Genomic DNA, 15288 nt, shown 5'->3' with positions numbered 1-15288 from the left:
TTTGATAAAATTGAAAGCACCCCCTAAATCCCCCTGCTCCTCTCCAGTATCTCCCTTCTCTTGTTCCCTGTTCAACTCTCCCAAGTTTCCCAGCAGTATCTCAGCAGGAGATCTTTCACTTGTCAAATTCTACCCCTTCCGCAGATACCTCTGACCCCAACTCTTCACACCTTATCAAAACACTCACCCTTTTCCTTCATCCCTCCTTGGCTGACATTTTCAACCATTCATTTCCCAATGGCTTCTTCCCCATTACTTTCATTCATTCATTCATTCATTCATTCGTATTTATTGAGTGCTTACTATGTGCAGAGCACTGTAGTAAACACTTGAAAAGTACAGTTCGGCAACAGAAAGAGAAAGTTCCTACCCAACAATGGGCTCACAGTCTAGAAGGGGGAGACAGACAACAAAACAAAACAAGTAGACAGGCATCAATAGCAGCCATAGATAAAGAGAATTAACCAAACCTCTTCCCTTCACGACACAGCCCCCTCCCATTACCACTCCATCTTCCTCCTATCATGCCTAGTCAAACTCCTTAAGTGACTTATCTACTCTTGGTGACTCCACTTTCTCACCTCTAATTTTCTCCTTGATCTCCTTAAATCTAATTTCTGCCTCCTTCATTCCATTGAAACTGGCCTCTCTAGTGACTATTGATCTTTTAACCAAATACTAGTCTCTAATGCATCCTAATCCTCCTCGTCTTCACAGCTACCTTTGACATTGTGGACCATTCCCTTCTCCATGAAACAATATCCAACCTTAGCTTCACTGACACTGTCATCTTTTGGTTCTCCTCTTATCTCTCAGTCTGCTCTTTCTCACTCTCTTTCACAGGTTCTTCTTCTGCCTTCCACCCTCTCTTCAATAGTGGTTCCTCAAGTCTCAGTTCTGGGTCCCCTTCTATTAACCAACTACATTCACCAACTACACCCAATCTCTTGGACAACTTATTTGATCCCATGGAGTCAATACCATCTTTACACAGACTTTTCCCAAATTAATCTCTCCAGCCCTGACCTCTCTCCTTCTCTGCAGCTTCACATTTCTTCCTGCATCCAGGATGTCTCTACCTGGTTGGCCTGATGGCAGGAAGAAGCATGTCCTAATGGATAGACCATGGGCCTGGGAGTCAGAAGGACTTCGGTTTTAATCTTGATTCTGCCACTTGTCTGCTGTGTGACCTTTTGTGCCTCAGTTCCCTCATCCATAAAATGGGGATTAAGACTGTGAAATCAGTGTGGGACAGGGACTGAGTCCAACCTGATAAGTTTGTTTCTACCCCTGCACACAAAACAGTGCCTGGAACATAGTAAGTGCTTATCAAATATCATAAAAAATGAACATTTAAAAAAACCCTCAAACTAAACATATGCAAAACAGAACTCCTCATCTTTCCCCCAAACCTGGTCCTCCCCCTGTTTTTCCTATTACTATAGACAATGCCACTAGCACCCTAACTCACAAGCCGTAACCCTTGGCATTATCCTCAACTCATCTCTCTCATTCAACCCATGTAGTCATTTCATCACCAAATTCTGTTAGCTCTACCTTCACCACATCACTAAATCTACCCTTTCCTCTCCATCCAAATTATTACTATGCTGATCCAAGCACTTATCATAATCCGACTTGACTAATGAATCTGCCTTCTCATTGACCTCCCTGCCTCCTGTCACTCCCCACTCCAGTCCATACTTCACTCTGCTACCCAGATCATTTTCTAAAAAAAAGTTCAGTCTATGTCTCCCTACTCCTCAAGAACTTCTAGCCATTACTCATCCACCTCCAAATCAAACAGGAGCTCCTTACTTTCAGCTTTAAAGCACTCAATCAGTTTGCCCCCTCCTACCCAATCTCACTGATTTCCTACTACCACCCAGACCACAAACTCTGCTCTTCTAGTGTCAAACTTTGTTCAATCTTGTCCCTCTTGCCATTGACCTGGAGCTCCCTGTTCTTCTAAATATGACCACTCTTTGTAACTTCAAAACCTTAATAAAATCGTATCTCCTCAAAGAGGCCTTCCTCAATTAAGTTCTCTATGCCCCTACTCCACCGTTCTCTATGCCCCTACTTCACCTCCCTTCTGTGTTGCCAGTGCAATTGGATCTGAAACCTGTACCCCATCCTTAGTCCCAGTTTATTTATTTCAATGTCTTCCTACCTAGACTGTAAGCTCACTGTAGGGGAGACTGTATCTACCAACTCTGTACTCTCCCAAGTGCTCTGCACAGAGTAGGCACTCAAAAAGTCCCATGGATTGGTTGACCAATGACACACAATGAGGAGAAATTCCTCAGGCCAGGAAACACCCAGGAGCTGACTCTCCATGGGACCAATCAACATCAGCTGCAAGAGTTGTGATTTTTTTTCAAAATCCACTTTTTTTTTTTGCATCCTGATGAAATGAATCTAATTAGCCATTCTAACACTAGGGTTGCTTTCAACTCAGAAAAATTGTCACAGTCAGTGAATCAATCATTTGTATTTATTGTTTACTGTGTGCACAGCGCTGTACTAAGCAATTGGGAGAGTACAATATAACAGAATTGGTAGCCATGTTCTCTGCCCACAGTGAGCTTACAGTCTAAATGGGGAGACAGTCATTAATATAAGTAAATAAATTATGGATATGCACGTAAGTACTGTGGGCCTAAGACAGGGGTGACTACAGAGTGCAAGAAGAAGAAGAAGAAGAAGGGAGAGAGAGAAGACGAAATCAGACCTTAGTTGGATAAAGCCTCTTGGAAGAAATGTGTTTTAATAAGGTTTTGAAGGTGGGGAGAGTGTTCGTCTGTCAGATATGAAGAGGGAGGCCGTTACAGGCTTAAAAAAAAAAATGTTGGTATTTGTTAAGTGCTTACTATGTGCTGAGCACTGTTCTAAGCGCTGGGGTAGATAGAGGGTAATCACGTTGTCCCACCTGAGGCTCACAGTCTTCATCCCCATTTTACAGAGGAGGGAACTGAGGCACAGAGAAGTGAAGTGACTTGCCTAAAGTCACACAGCTGACAAGTGGTGGAGCCGAGATTAGAACCCATGACCTTTGACTCCCAAGCCCATGCTCTTTCCACTGAGCCATGCTGCTTCTCTTAAGGCAGGTCGTGGGTGAGAGGTCGGAAGAAACAGAGGAGATTAAGGTGAGCCCATTGTTGGGTAGGGATTGTCTCTATCTGTTGCTGGATTGTACTTTCCAAGTGCTTAGTACAGTGCTCTGTGCACAGTAAGTGTTCAATAAATATGATTGAATGAACGAATGAATCAAGGTACAGTAAATAGGTTGGCATTAGAAGAGCAAAGTGTGAGGGTTGGGTTGTAGTAGGAGAGCAATGAGGTAAGGTAGGAGGGGCAAGATGATTGAGTGTTTTAAAGTTGATGGTAAGGAGTTTCTGTTTGATGCAGAGGTGGATGGGTAAGTACTGGAGGTTGTTGAGAAGGGGTAAACTTGGACAGAACACTTTTGTATAAAAATGAACCAGATAGAGTGAACTGTGGACTGGAGTGACAAGAGACAGGAGGCAGGGAGGTCAGCAAGGAGAAAACTGAAATAAAAAAAAAATCTTGAAGCCATGTAGACAGGATCTTTTCCCCATCAGCCATATCTTTTTGGTAAGGTCTGCTATGTTAATCCAGGGGAAAGAACACAGCTCTGGGAATCAGGAGGCCAGGCTCCTCACCTCAGGTCTGCTAGTAGGGAGATGCCTGCTGGAGTGATGGGATCAGTGGTGAAGGCCTTGGATTGCAAAATCGCCCGGGGAATTCTGCAAGGGCGACTGCAGTAAAAGGAATCTTGCAAAGTAGCTGGCTTATGTGTTGGGTGAAGATGCTGCAGTACAGTTCCACTCTATGCAATGGTCACTTGGGAGATTAAAGGGTCCTGTATTTACAAAACCTTTGCATGCACTGTACAATTTGCATCACCGCTGCCTGCCTACTGGCTCATTGCATTTCATGCCCATGAGGGATTTGACTGGCCAGTATGACAAAGGAGTGTGAGAGTTGCTCCACAAACATGAGGTTCTAGGTTCTGAAGTGTCAGGCCTGAGACTTATCCATCATTTTAGATGGGCAACTTAGTCATCTTCATCAGCATCATCATAATAATAATAATGTTGGTATTTGTTAAGCGCTTACTATGTGCCGAGCACTGTTCTAAGCGCTGGGGTAGACATAGGGGAATCAGGTTGTCCCACGTGGGGCTCACAGTCTTAATCCCCATTTTACAGATGAGGGAACTGAGGCACAGAGAAGTTAAGTGACTTGCCCACAGTCACACAGCCGACAAGTGGCAGAGCTGGGATTCGAACTCATGAGCCCTGACTCCAAAGCCCGTGCTCTTTCCACTGTGCCACGCTGCTTCTCTATCATCATCATCATCAGTGTGGCCTAGTGGAAAGAATATTGTCCTGGGAATCAGAGGACCTGGGTTCTAATCCCGACTCTGCCAATTGCTTGCTGTGTAACCTTAGACAAGATACCTATCTTCTCTGTGCTCATTTTCCTCACGGCAAAATGAGGATTAAAGCTTGCTTCCTCCTACTTAGACTGTAAGCCCCATAGGGGACAGGGATTGTGTCCAACCTTATAAACCTGGCCCTCTCTCTCTCCCTTGAGCAGCCCCCGCCGGGGTTCTGAGCACAAAAGGAATCCAACAAGACTAGGTGCTTCTGCAGCCTTTCTCTGAATGAACTTGAAAGCATGTCGGCAAGAATTCTTCCCCATCCCCATTTTCTACTCCAACCCTCACACATGGGATGGATGAGGAGAAAAGTGTGTGGACTTCAAAAGATCGTGCTTCTTCCAGTCTCAGAAACCTTCCTACAGACTAAGCAGGGACCGGGATCCTTCTGGACAGCTTCAGTGAAGAAGGCAAACAGGGACCAAAGACACAGAGATGGAGAACCAATCTCAAGGAGGTGGGGGAATCTTTAGCACTGCCTTAGATTCAGGGCTGTGGGCACCACCCTCTTTGTGCCTACGGCTAAGACTGAGCCTGGATCAGTGCCAGCCCTGGTAGATATTTGACAGCTATTAGTATTGAAGACATGATGATAAGGATGAAACAGAAAATGGTCTTCTTTCCAAAGAGCCTCTAAATGGAACAAGTTGAAACAAAAGTTCACAGTGACTGACAATTGAGCAGAAAGTTGAATATCTTTCCTTGGAGATCTTTAAGAGCTGAATAGACCCCAATCCTCCCCACCTTCCTCCCACGTCCACCCCAACCCCAACACCCCAAACCAAAAAAGATGGTTTCAGCCCTTAGAACTAGGGGAATTGATAAAAGGATTTCTTGAATTCCTTCCTGCCATTGATTCTGTGTATACTATGTATTGTAATTGTTATTGTCACCAATTGATAGATTGATTGTTTGTTAGTCATTGATCTGACCGGGGCTCCTGAAGACTATGAAAGGTAGTTTTCTTGTCCTCCCCTCTTTCTCTTCTGTCAGGCTTGAAGAACTACAGGTTTTGGGAAAGACACCAAAACTGTTCTTCTGGAGCTAACATATGACCAAATTCTTTTTTCTTTTCTTTCTTTCCTTTTCTTTCTTTCCTTCCTTCTTTCTGTCTGTCTTTGTTCTGTCTTTCTGTTTGAGTTTCTTTGTCTTTCATTTTTTAGAAGCAGCGTGGCTCAGTGGAAAGAGCCTGGGCTTGGGAGTCAAAGGTCATGGGTTCGAATCCAGCCTCTGTCACTTGTTAGCTGTGTGACTGTGGGCAAGTCACTTAACTTCTCTGTGCCTCAGTTACCTCATCTGTAAAATGGGGATTAAAACTGTGAGCCCCACGTGGGACAATCTGATCACCCTGTATCTACCCCAGCGCTTAGAACAGTGCTCTGCACATAGTAAGTGCTTAACAAATACCAACATCATTATTATTACTTTTTTCTTTCTTTCTGTCTTCCACTCTCTTTTTCTTGCTTTCTTATCTTTCTTTCTGTCTTCCTTTTTCCTTTCTTCCTTTCTTCCTTTCTCTCTCTCTCCCTCCCTCCCCTCCCTTCCTTCTCTCCCTTTCTTCCCTCCCTCTCTCCCTCCCTTTCTTCTCCTTCCTCCCCATCTCCCCTCCCTTCTGACCCTCCCTCCCTTCCTCCTTTTCCTCCCTCCCTCCCTCCCTTCCTTCCTTCCTCCCTCCCTTTCTTCCATGTGTCCTTTACAGCACCAAGTTTCAGAGTGAAGGCTAAAGGACAGTGATGTGGTAGCTCCTTCTAGGGAAACCGGATGTCTGAAGAGCTGGTGGGGGAGGGAGATACATGTTGAATCAGAAGTCCTGGGGGGAAAAAATGAGGTCTAGAAACTGAGGCTAGAGATTAGATGTGAGGCAGTAATGACTCTCTATTCCTAATGCAGGTGAGTCACTCTGGAGCCTGAGTTTTTAGAATGTCGTGAAGCACAGACAACTTGTAAAGGACTGTTCACATCTATTTTTGACAATTATCTCTTTGCTCTGGGCCTTTTAAAGCTGCAGTTCAAACAAGTCTTTCTAATCCAACTGCCCCTTTTGAAAGAGGGTTTTAATTTTTTTTTAATAAAAAGAAGCATTTAGAAGCTTTAAATCAATTTCTCTAGTCTTCAGTCTCCAAAAGATTCCTGTGTGGCAAAGAAAGTTCTTAGCTCTCCTTCTTGTTAAGATTCCCTTTATGGCTCTGCACAGACACTAGCTTAAGTCCATGTCTATTTCTGTTTCCAAAAGGCATTAACCCCAACCTTGCATTACCTTTTCCACAAGATGAAGAAGCTTTGGACTGCTTCTCTGACTCCCAATGTTCTAGGATAGGAGAGGGAGTTACACTCTGTTCACTTACAAGGAAGTCTCCCTATCCAGAGTTCTGTAAAGCAGTGGTTGACAAAGCCAAGCCTCAAATTTACTACAGGGATGCTCTTTTAAACTGGGGCACCTGGTCAACCAGAAAGTCTGGTCAGAGAAGCAGTGTCTTCTAATGGAAAGAGTACGGTCTTGAGAATCAGAGGATCTGAGTTATAGCCCTGAATTCTGTCACTTGCCTGCTGTATGATCTTCAGCAAGTCACTTCACTTTCTGTGTTCCAGCTTCCTCATATGTAAAATGGGGATTACATATCTGTTCCATCCCCTCCCAACCTTAGACTGTGAGCCCCATATGAGACAGGGACTGTGTCTGATCTGATTGAATTGCATTTACCCCAGCACTTAGCACAATGGCTGGCACATAGTATGTGCTTAATGAATACTACAATTATTATAAGCTCATGGAGGGTCAACAGTACTTATTCGGACATCCCTGGCATCCCAGGCATTGGCTTTGAGGCAGTCAATCAGCTCTCCACCTCCCATCTTACTTTACTGACTTCCTACTACAATCCAACACACATATTTCACTCCTCTAATGCCAGGTCATTTCCTTTGGTTCTTCTCAACAAGGTCTGATTGGTTGGAGGGTGGAGAAAGGAAATGATGGCAGTGACAACACCAGCAGTGTTCCACTTTAGGAATAGGATCTGTCCCTGTTCCCATTCCCAATCTGGTCCTCGTCCCCATCATGTTTGTGTTTTCAAATGTACATAGAGAAAAGTTTGCAGCCCAATGAGGTCTGTGTGGGAAGTGAGGTGGGGAACCGGAGTCTTCCCTGGCACAGGTCTGATATAAGCTCACTCCGAGCAACTGTAGTGATTAAAATGGCTACAGCCTTTGCCAGGCAGGAGAGGGAAAAGATGAAGGGAAGTGGCAGGACCCCAGGGAGAGGTGACTAGCATGCCCCCCTGCCCAGCTTACTTTCTCCCACCCCACCCTATTCCCTCTTCACTAATAGAAGTGAAAGTGATGCTTAAAAGGATTGAGAAAGGGTTGAGTCAGGCTGCTGCCCTGGCTGCTCATCTTAAAGGGTTCTGCCGAATAGCAGGATCGCTGTCCATATAGGCTTTATGGAAGCTAAGAGGATTCACTGAGAGTCCAAACAAAGCTTTCATGAAAGAACTCTGTCCACCTTTATGAAGAGTGATCCTGCTAGTTCCTCTTGCTCTTATCTCAATTGAACTCCATCTTGTTAATCATAGCTATTGCTCCAACTTGCCAACATTATTTGGGATTCTCCTTCTCCTCGGAGGTGCTAAGAGCCATTGCCAGCTTCATCTCATCCATTAGAATACTTCATAGTCAATCATCCAATTGATCTATAAAAATATTAGATAGCTTTGGATTTAGGCCAAATCTTTGCAAAATGCCCCTCAGTATTCTGTGTCAGTAAATTGACGTGGAAATGGTTCAACAGGATGGCACATGAATGCTACATTACTTGATACATGAACTCACCATAATATACCAGAATAGAAAACACATTTACTGAATTACTCATCATTAGCTTTAATGAGTCCAACCTATAAAACTGCACAGACCAGGTCCTGGATAGAAGAGAGAGTGAACAACTAATTTGAGAAGCAACATCTTTTCAATCAATCAGTTGATCCATCAATCATATTTATTGAGCACTGACTATGTGCAGAGCACTGTGCTAAGCTCTTGGGAGCATATGGTATAACAATATAACAGAACATGTAGACATATTTCCAGCACACAGTGAATTTACAATCTAGAGGGGGAGACAGACACTAATACAAATAAATAAAATACAGATTAAATTATAAATCAATCAATCAATACTATCTATTGAGCACTTACTCTGTGCAGAGCACTGTCTAGAGTGCTTGAGAGAAAACAATAGAGTTAGTAGACAAGATCCCGGTCCTCAAGGAGCCTACAAGTTTTTGCCTCTCTTGCAGCATCTTCAAGATTCCTGAAGCAGCAAATAGGTTCACCAAATCACAGACCAGGTAAGTCTAATCTTCACTCCTTCTCCCGTTCACAGAATTTATTCTACCATAGACATTCTCCTAATATTCCTTGCCTGACAGATCAGTTCCTATTTGACTTCACACTAGAATACATATATTGATTGTGATTATCTGCTAGAGGAGCCTCATTTCTTTTCACAGATATTCAATACTGTGCATCCCTCTGCCTTAGTCTCCGACATCTGTAGCTGGCCCCTTTCTAATCTCTCTTGTTCCAGGGTGTCTCCATAAGAATCCATTAGTCCAGTTCAGCTCTCTAAAGGCTGAATTTTGAAGTTGAGAAAACTCCAAGTTCCCACATATCATTTTGTGTTATGCTCTTTATTCTTTAGTTCCTTAAGTAACAAGGCGGGGAGATCAAGTTGTAATATTAAAGGTATTTAGTGGGCTGTCGACTGGTGCAGTGCACTGTACTAAGCACTTGGGAAAGTCCAGCAGAAGCAGGAGACCCATTCCCTGCCCACAAGGAGCTCGCACTCTAACAGGTATTGCTGAGGATGAGACATACTGCAGCAATTGGAGTCATCTTCCTTAAGAGTAGGGACTGGGCCAGCTGACTTAGGGAAGTCCTTCTGGCAAGTTAAGCGGGGCCATGGCTGGGTTCAGGGGACCCTGTTTTTCCCTGCAGCAGAAGAATGAAAAGAAGAAGGACTGAGGACCACATTATTCACATTATTACTCCCCCTGTCAGTAATTTGTTTAAGGGTTCGTCTTTCCCACTAGATATATCCTCCTTGAGAGCACAGTGATCATGATTTCTAAGTCTTTTGTACTACCCCAAGAGCAAGTACAGTGCTTGGCACATGGAAGGTGCTCAATAAATGCTATTGATTGATTGATTAATAGTGTCACTGGGTACCTGCCTGCAAATAAGGTGGGCTTTCACAGAGTGGCCTACTGGAAAGAGCAAAAGACTGGGAATCAGAAAACCTGGGTTCTAATCCCAACTCCACCGTCTGCCTGCTAGAGGACCTTGTGCAAGTCATTTATCTTCTCTGTGCCTCAGTTTCCTCATATTGTAATTTAAGTACTAGTCATATTCCCCACTTAAATGGTGAGCTCCATATGGGCCCAAGACTGTGTCTGTTCAGATCAACCAGTGCTTGGCACATAATAAGCACTTAACAAATACCACAATTACCAGTGAGTGCAAGCTGAGGAGCAGTGTGCAAAGAGCTGATATTTAAGCTAGTAACCACTGTTGGAAAGCTTCAAAATCGTGGTAAGAAGTTTTTGCTTGATATGGAGGAAACTGGGTAGGTTTTGAGGTTTTTGAGGATGAAAAAATAAGTTCCAAGAGAAGTTTTTGAAAGATGATTGAGGTATGAGTGGAATATAGCCTGGAGTAGGGTAAAGCTGTAGGCTGGGATACTAGTGAGGAGGCTAATCATGCTGTAGTGAGACCTTGGAGCAGGGTGAGAGATTTGGGTGGAAAGGAAAGGCTGGATCTGGGAAATGTCAAGGAAATCCCAGGTCTGCCATTTGTCTTCTGTGTGACCTTGGGCAAGTCACTTAATTCTTCTGTTCCTGAGATTCCTCATCCATAAAATGAGAATTAAGTCTTTGAGTCTTATGTGGGACAGGAACTGTGTCCATCCTGATTTTCTTTTATCTACTTTGGTGCCCAATACAGTGCCTGGCATATAGTAAGCACTTAATAAATACCATAAAAATAAAGAACTAGATTGAATTGTTGATTATATGTGAACACTCAAGACAGGAGAGATTCCCAAACCTGAATGGGTTCTGGTAAGTCCTGCTGGGGGCAGGATGGTGGACAGGATGACCTCTTGAGATAGTTTGAAGCACTATGATTATCACTCCTTTTCAAACCGAGTCTTTCCTAGTTCTCAGCGATTCTCCTCTGCCTGCCGGGATGACTTCTATAGTTAGCAATAGAAAGCATCTTGGGCATGACAGTTGGCCTTCTGGAGGAGTCTTAGCTGAAAATTTGTCCAACAGCTGGATTGGAGATAAATCAGGCCAACCGGAGCCACAGCTGTCTTCTCCATTGCTGGGATGGTTATATGTCAAAGCCACTCATTCATTCATTCATTCAATAGTATTTATTGAGCGCTTACTATGTGCAGAGCACTGTACTAAGCGCTTGGGATGAACAAGTCGGCAACAGATGGAGACAGTCCCTGCCGTTTGACGGGCTTACAGTCTAATCGGGGGAGACGGACAGATGAGAACAATGGCAATAAACAGAGTCAAGGGGAAGAACATCTCGTAAAAACAATGGCAACTAAATAGAATCAAGGCGATGTACAATTCATTAACAAAATAAATAGGGTAACGAAAATATATACAGTTGAGCGGACGAGTACAGTGCTGTGGGGATGGGAAGGGAGAGGTGGAGGAGCAGAGGGAAAAGGGGAAAATGAGGCTTTAGCTGCGGAGAGGTAAAGGGGGGATGGCAGAGGGAGTAGAGGGAGAAGAGGAGCTCAGTCTGGGAACGCCTCTTGGAGGAGGTGAGTTTTAAGTAGGGTTTTGAAGAGGGAAAGAGAATCAGTTTGGCGGAGGTGAGGAGGGAGGGCGTTCCAGGACTGCGGGAGGATGTGACCCAGGGGTCGACGGCGGGATAGGCGAGACCGAGGGATGGTGAGGAGGTGGGCGGCAGAGGAGCGGAGCGTGCGGGGTGGGTGGTAGAAAGAGAGAAGGGAGGAGAGGTAGGAAGGGGCAAAGTGATGTAGAGCCTTGAAGCCTAGAGTGAGGAGTTTTTGTTTGGAGCGGAGGTTGATAGGCAACCACTGGAGTTGTTTAGGAAGGGGAGTGACATGCCCAGATCGTTTCTGCAGGAAGATGAGCCGGGCAGCGGAGTGAAGAATAGACTGGAGCGGGGCGAGAGAGGAGGAAGGGAGGTCAGAGAGAAGGCTGACACAGTAGTCTAGCCGGTATATAACTCATAAACTCCCCATTGGATTTAAGAAATTCAAGGGCAGGAACAGTGCCCAGTACAGTGGTCTGTACCTTTTGAATACTCTCAAAATGTGAAGGAAGGAAAGAAGAGGGAGGGAGGAAGAAAGAGAGGGAGGGAGCCAAGGAGGAAGAGAGGGAAGAAGAAGAGAGGAAGGAGGAAGGAAGGAGAGAGGAAAAGGAGAAAGGAGAGGAAGAGAGAGAACAAGGGAGTAAGGAGGGAGGGGAAAGGGAAGGAAGGGGATAGGAAAGGAAGGAAGAAAACTAACTAAAAAAGCTCCCACCAGAGACTTATATAGGGAAGGAATAAGAGAAAAGTGCCTGAAATGATGCAGGAAAAAAAAAGGAAATTCAGAACACTAAGGTATCACTTGGTAATTTATCTTTGTCCTTATTTCTCTCATCAATATTTTAGGTCGCTAGGAAATTTCAGCTTCATTTTCTGGTAATGAATTTCACATGAGAAAAAACCAAGTTGCTGAAGCAGCTGCCACAGGGAAGTCTAAAAGTAGAGTCATTCAGGGTTTCCCCATGCTGGCTGTCCAACCCCAGAGGAGAGAGTGGCAGGATAGCCCTAGGGAGAAGCAGGGGTTCTGGGAGGTGGGAGGCACAAGGGGCAAGGTTGGAGTGGGAAGTGGAGAGTTGAACTGCTTTCTGTGCCTGTTAGTGACTCAGTGAATAAGTCACTCCAGACAAAGGAGATTCCCCTTTCTGGGTGCAGTAAAAAGGACATCAAGAATCCCAGGACTAAGGTGCCAAGCTGTCTTGGAAAATTATCTTAACTTCTTTCTTCTTCACTTCTCTCATGTTAAAGGGGCCATTAATACCAGACACCTCCAAAGAAATGAGATATTCTCCGATTTCACTGATTTGTAAATTTATTTTAATATTTGTTTCTATGTCTAGACTCTAAGCTCCTTGTGGGCAGTGGCTTGTATCTACTAGCTCCATTAGAGTGTACTCTCCCAGGCACTTACTTCTGTACTTCACACACTATAAGTGCTCAATGAATACCACTGACTGACCAAATGAACAATTGGAGGCTGATTTAGCTATTTCTATTTAGTCCTTCAGTTTAGCCCTAGGGACAGAGTTCCTTTCACCTCCCCAGGGGCTATTCTTGGATATGAGTGAGAGCTAAGCCTGCAGGGGGTTTAGATGGGCTCCTCTCTGTCACTTCCAAGACCAGCTAGAGGTTTCTGGGTCTTTCCAGACCCTATGGCCATTCTAGAAAGTGAAATAGAAGAAATTTCACCTTCAAGAAATAGAGGACTCAGTGGATAAATCCCCTGTTGGTCTTCTGCTTAAGACCCCCAGGGTCCCAAAAATTGGTTTAGCCAGGTCAAGAAGGGAAGAGATCCAATTAGATTAGCCAGGGTCCATGGCTTTTTGCAGAATCCTAAATTCAAGTATAGACTAGCCCTCCTGAGAAGCCACATCCTCTAGGATGCCTTCCCTGACTAATCTTCATTCCCTTCCTGCTCAGGCACACCCACAGCCAGTTGCCTGCTTACTTTGATGGGTATCAGGTGATCTTATAGTTCCCATCCTGTTCTCATTGCATGTACATATTTACTCACATAATTGCTTCCATCCCATAATTCCCCTATCTCTGTGGTTTCGGTAGAAATAAAAGTTTATTTTTATACGAAGTGACCACAGCATCGGGCAGAATCGGGAGAGGACACAGGTCAGAACTCATTAAAGCTGCAAATACAATGGGAAAGGAGTTTCTGTATTGGATCTCCAGGGGAGGAGGAAGAAGAGGGAATATGAAGTCATTTATTTGAGGGGCTGTCATATGCAGGACTCAAGAGAGTGCAGTAGATATCAGAACACAGTCTCAAATTCCCTTTCATCTTTCTCTTCCTTCTCCCCTCTTTTTCTCCTCTTTTTATTCCGCTTCCCTTATTGCTAGACTTCATTCTTATATGACTCTGTCAAAGCCCCTGCAGTGCTTATGGGCTGAAAAAATTATGCAAAAAATTGGGACAGTTATGCAAATAAATACAGTATAAAATTTGTGACTGCCTAGCTCAAAAAGTAGATTGTAAGCTTCAAGAGGGTAACCCTCTAATTTCTATTGTACGGTCTGCAGAGTTCTCTGATATGGCGATAACAGCTACTACTACTAATAATAATAATTATGGTATTTGATAAGCACTTACTATGTGCCATGCACTGTTCTAAGCGCTGGGGTAAATACAAGATAATCAGGTTGTCCCAAGGGGGGCTCAAAGTCTCAATCCCCATTTTACAGATGAGGTAACTGAGACCCAGAGAAGTTAAGTGACTTGTCCAAGGTCACATAACAGGCAAGCAGCTGAGCAGAGATTAGATCTCATGGACCTCTGACTCCCAAGCCCGTGCCCTTTCCATTAAGCCACACTGCTTCCCTACTGACAGTGATGATGATGACTGACAACAACAAGGATGTGACTGAGATGTGGTGGTGATGGTGATGAAAACAATAATGGTGATGATGATGCTGGTGATGGTGATGACTGTGATGGTGAGGATGATGATTACTGGTGGTGAAGAAGCCGTTCCTAAGTCATACTCCTCTTCTCCCACTTCCTTCTGTGTCACCCTGACTTGCTTCCTTCATTCTCCCTTTCATCCCCACAGCTCAGGAAAGGCTTCTTGGGAGATGAGCCTTCAATAAGACTTTGAAGTGGGGGAGAGCAATTATCTGTCTGATATGAGGAGGGAGGGTGTTCCAGGCCAGAGGTAGGATGTGGGCAAGAAGTCGGCGGTGAGATAGATGAGGTTAAGGTACAGTGAGAAGAGTACCATTAGAGGAACGAAGTGTGTGGGCTAGGGTGTAGTAGGAGAGTAGCGAGGTGAGGTAAAAAGGGGTAAAGTGATTGAGTGCTTTAAGCAAATGGTCAAGAGTTTTTGTTATATGTGGAAGTGGATGAGCACACTAGAGTTTCTTCAAGAGTGGGAAAACATGGTCTGAAAGTTTTGGAAGGAAAATGATCCAGGCAACAGAGTGGAATATGGACAAGAGTGGGGAGAGACAGGAGGCTGGGAGGTCAGCAAGGAGGCTGATACAATAATCAAGATCGGATAAGATAAGTGTTTGCATTAATGTAGTAACAATTTGTATGGAGAGGAAGGGGAGGATTTTAGCGATGTTGTGAAGCTTTCTAGTCTCTCACAGGTAAAGGCAGGTTAGCAGCAGCCATGCAAGATCCCATGCTGTTTCATTCCTGAACTTATCTAAGACCCAGCTGAGACTAAGTATATCCAGAATTTCTCTTCTGTCATGGCTCTTCCATCTTCCAGGAGCAGATACACTACCCATGCTAAAAAGAGCCAAGTGGGTGTCACTCATTCAATCAGTGGTATTAACTGAAAGCCTACTGAATCGTAGGCACTGTATTCATTAGGAGAGTACTAGAGAGGACCCCATGACCCCTGCTCTCCAGAAATTTACAATTCAATGGGGGAGACAGACAAAATGATTTACATGGAGAAAGGCAAAGGAAGAACGAGGATAAAGCAGGAAGCAGTAGGATGGAACTGCTA

This window comes from Ornithorhynchus anatinus, chromosome 11 (genome assembly GCF_004115215.2).
Source record: "Ornithorhynchus anatinus isolate Pmale09 chromosome 11, mOrnAna1.pri.v4, whole genome shotgun sequence".
NCBI classification, from domain to species: domain Eukaryota; kingdom Metazoa; phylum Chordata; class Mammalia; order Monotremata; family Ornithorhynchidae; genus Ornithorhynchus; species Ornithorhynchus anatinus.
The sequence above is the reverse complement of the archived record's forward strand: the minus strand, read 5'-3'. Positions refer to the sequence as shown.